Here is a 4596-nt window from a genome sequence, read left to right on the forward strand (position 1 = left end):
GGGCTGTGAGATGCTACTTACTGACCACTGCTCTAGGGTAACTGCTGGCATTTTTCCTATGTCCTCTTAGCTGCTGCTGCTTTTATTTGTCTGTGACAGACAGTAAAGGACCTTCTAGGATTCCCATGATAGACACAACCTCAATCATAGCATGAATGTCCTCTGCAATAAAAAAAAAAGGCAAGGGCAAACAAGGTTCCACCAAATTTGTATGCATTTCAACACAAGTTTTCCAGAGATTCTTCCTTCAGGGAAACATTTACAAAAGCTCCATATCGTCGATGCTGCCCACAATAAATGTAAATTCTCCATATTTTTCCATTTACTAAATCATGTATCTTCAGTTTGAATATTCAAGATATCCAGTTCTGGAAAAACAAGTGGCCTATTTGTGTCAGCTCATTACTTCTGGATTTATTTATTTACACATAAACTACAAAGGCCTCGCTCTTTTCTGACTGCAGCTATGGAGGGTGCAGAAAAGAAAAACAAGGTTCCTGGTATGCCAGAAATGAAACTGTTAGTCGCTCACTCATGCCTGACTCTTTGTGATCCCATGGACTGTAGCCCACCAGGCTCCTCTGTCCATGGCATTCTCCAGGCAAGAATACTGAAGTGGGTTGCCATTCCCTTCTCTAGGATATCTTCCTGACCCAGAGATCAGACCCAGGTCTCCTGCATTGCAGGCAGATTCTTTACTGTCTGAGCCACCAGGGCCAGAAACCCTTAAGAAAAAGCAAAAGAATTTTTCAGAGCTTAAGATCAAGTACCTGAGAAAGAAGTTTGCCCCAAAGGTGCTTCAACAGGCAAGGAGGACTCTTATCTATGAAACAGCTAAGCACTATCACAAGGAATACAGGCAGATATACAGAATTGAAATCCAAATGTCTAGAATGGCAGGAAAAGCTGGCAACTTCTATGTACCTGTGGAACCCAAATGGGCATTTGTCATCAGGATCAGAGTTATTAGTGGTGTGAGCCCAGAGGATCAAAAGGTGCTGTGGCTTATTAGCATTTGTCAGATCTTCAGCAGCACCTTTGTGAAGCTCAACAAGGTTTCAAATAACATGCTGAAATAAAATGAATAACCTGGAAGAAATAGACAAATTCCTAGAAAAGTACAACTTTCCAAAACTGAACCAGGAAGAAATAGAAAATCTGAACAAACCCATCACAAGCACGGAAATTGAAACTGTAATCAAAAATCTCCCAGCAAACAAAAGCCCAGGTCCAGACGGCTTCACAGCTGAATTCTACCAAAAATTTAGAGAAGAGCTAACACCTATTCTACTCAAACTCTTCCAGAAAACAGCTGAGGAAGGGAAACTTCCAAACTCATTCTATGAGGCCACCATCACCCTAATCCCTAAACCTGGTAAAGACCCCACAAAAAAAGAAAACTACAGGCCAATATCACTGATGAACATAGATGCAAAAATCCTTAACAAAATTCTAGCAATCAGAATCCAACAACACATTAAGAAGATCATACATCATGACCAAGTGGACTTTATCCCAGGAATGCAAGGATTCTTCAATATACGCAAATCAATCAACGTAATACACCACATTAACAAACTGAAAAATAAAAATCATATGATTATCTCAATAGATGCAGAGAAAGCCTTCGACAAAATTCAACATCCATTTTTGATAAAAACTCTCCAGAAAGTGGGAATTGAAGGGACATACCTCAACATAATAAAAGCTATATATGACAAACCCACAGCAAACATTATCCTCAATGGTGAAAAACTGAAAGCATTTCCCCTAAAGTCAGGAACAAGACAAGGGTGCCCACTCTCACCACTACTATTCAACATAGTTCTGGAAGTTTTGGCCACAGCAATCAGAGCAGAAAAAGACATAAAAGGAATACAAATTGGAAAAGAAGAAGTAAAGCTTTCACTGTTCGCTGATGACATGATCCTCTACACAGAAAACCCTAAAGACTCTACCAGAAAACTATTAGAGCTAATCAATGATTACAGCAAAGTTGCAGGATATAAAATCAACACACAGAAATCCCTTGCATTCCTATACACTAATAATGAGAAAATAGAAAGAGCAATTAAGGAAACTATTCCATTCACTGTTGCAATGAAAAGAATTAAATACTTAGGAATATATCTACCTAAGGAAACAAAAGACTTGTACATAGAAAACTATAAAACACTAGTGAAAGTAATCAAAGAGGACACAAATAGATGGAGAAATATACCGTGTTCGTGGATTGGAAGAATAAATATTGTAAAAATGAGTATACTACCCAAAGTAATTTATACATTCAATGCAATCCCTATCAAGCTACCAACAATATTTTTCACAGAACTAGAACAAATAATCTCACAATTTGTATGGAAATACAAAAAACCTCGAATAGCCAAAGCAATCTTGAGGAAGAAGAATGGAACTGGGGGAATTAACCTGCCGGACTTCAGGCTCTATTACAAAGCCACAATCATCAAGACAGTATGGTACTGGCATAAAGACAGAAATATAGATCAATGGAACAAAATAGAAAGCCCAGAGATAAACCCACGCTCCTATGGACACCTTATCTTCGACAAAGGAGGCAAGAATATAAAATGGAGAAAAGACAGTCTCTTTAACAAGTGGTGCTGGGAAAACTGGTCAGCCACTTGTAAAAGAATGAAACTAGAACACTTCCTAACACCATACACCAAAATAAACTCAAAATGGATTAAAGATCTAAATGTAAGACCAGAAACTATAAAACTCCTAGAGGAGAACGTAGGCAAAACACTCTCCGACATAAATCACAGCAGGATCCTCCAAGACCCACCTCCCAGAATATTGGAAATAAAAGCAAAAATAAACAAATGGGACCTAATTAAAATCAAAAGCTTCTGCACAGCAAAGGAAACTCTAAGCAAGGTGAGAAGACAGCCTTCAGAATGGGAGAAAATAATAGCAAATGAAGCAACTGATAAAGGATTAATCTCCAAATTATACAAGCAGCTCCTGCAGCTTAATTCCAGAAAACTAAGTGACCCAATCAAAAAATGGGCCAAAGAACTAAACAGACATTTCTCCAAAGAAGACATAAAGATGGCTAACAAACACATGAAAAAATGCTCAACATCCCTCATCATCAGAGAAATGCAAATCAAAACCACAATGAGATACCATTTCACACCAGTCAGAATGGCTGCCATCCAAAAGTCTACATGCAATAAGTGCTGGAGAGGGTGTGGAGAGAAGGGAACCCTCTTACACTGTTGGTGGGAATGCAAACTAGTACAGCCACTATGGAGAACAGTGTGGAGATTCCTCAGAAAACTGGAAATAGAACTGCCATATGATCCAGCGATCGCACTCCTGGGCATACACACCGAGGAAACCAGAATTGAAAGAGACACATGTACTCCAATGTTCATTGCAGCACTGTTTATAATAGCCAGGACATGGAAGCAACCTAGATGTCCATCTGCAGATGAATGGATAAGAAAGCTTTGGTACATATACACAATGGAGTATTTCTCAGCCATCAAAAAGAATGCATTTGAATCAGTTTTAATGAGGTGGATGAAATTGGAGCCAATTATACAGAGTGAAGTAAGCCAGAAAGAAGAACATCAATACCGTATATTAACGCATATATATGGAATTTAGAAAAATGGTAATCTGAACCCTGTATAAGAGACTGCAAAAGAGACATAGGCATTTAGAACAGTCTTTGGGACTCTGTGGGAGAGGGTGAAGGTGGAATGATTGGAGAGAATGGAATTGTAGCATGTATATTATCATAAGTGACCAGTCCAGGTTCGACGCATAAATTTTCCTCTGTTCATTTCTCTGCATTTGTGCTTTTTTAATAAAATTCTTTTTTAGAAATAATAAAAAAAAAATAACATGCTGAGAATTCTGGAACCATACATTGCATGGGGGTATCCAAAACTGAAGTCCGTAAATGAACTGATCTTTAAGTGTTGTTATGACCAAATCAATAAGAAGTGAATTGCCCTGATAACATGCTGATTGCTTGATCTCTAGGCAAATATGGCATAAGGATCTGATTCATGAGATCAATACTCTTAAAAAATGTTTCAAAGAAACAAACAACTTCCTGTGGCCCTTCAAATTGTCTTTTCTAGAAGATGGAATGAAGAAAAAGATCATGTATCTTCTTTAAGTTGGAGATACTGGCAACAGGGACAAGCTGATCAATAGGCTTATTAGAGGCATGAACTAAGTTATCTACCATGATTATTTTTGTATCTGGTCAGTTAATAAACAGTGAAGGCTTTCAAATTGAACTGTAAAAAAATACAAAGGCCTCCTCATTCTGTGGTCAGTGCACTGAACAGAAGGACTTAGGCTGGGTTTCTTGGTATAGAAACCACACACTAGTCTGCTGTGTAAAATCAGGGCAAGTTACAGCACCTCTGCATTCCAGTTTCTTCATTTGCTAAGTCAATACAATCATGCTAGATTATACTTGGAGAACTGATCTTTGATCCATTTAAGAAAAGATCCCTCCAAAGCAAACTGTGGCGATATTTGTTTATGTCCTGGCAATGTTTCAAAAGAGGTTCTTTTGAAGAGAGAAGCGATGAGTGTGAGGTACTTAGA

At 38.3% G+C, this 4596-nt stretch overlaps 1 pseudogene; it reads left to right on the forward strand.

Annotated features, from left to right (window-relative positions):
• Nucleotides 1–466: 466 nt before the first annotated feature.
• Nucleotides 467–4216, forward strand: LOC129552846 (large ribosomal subunit protein uL30-like; annotated as a pseudogene).
• The last annotated feature ends 380 nt before the right edge of the window (nucleotides 4217–4596 follow it).

The sequence above is a fragment of the Moschus berezovskii genome, chromosome 3 (genome assembly GCF_049115385.1).
Source record: "Moschus berezovskii isolate FMDL1 chromosome 3, NW_MosBer_1.0, whole genome shotgun sequence".
NCBI lineage: Eukaryota > Metazoa > Chordata > Mammalia > Artiodactyla > Moschidae > Moschus > Moschus berezovskii.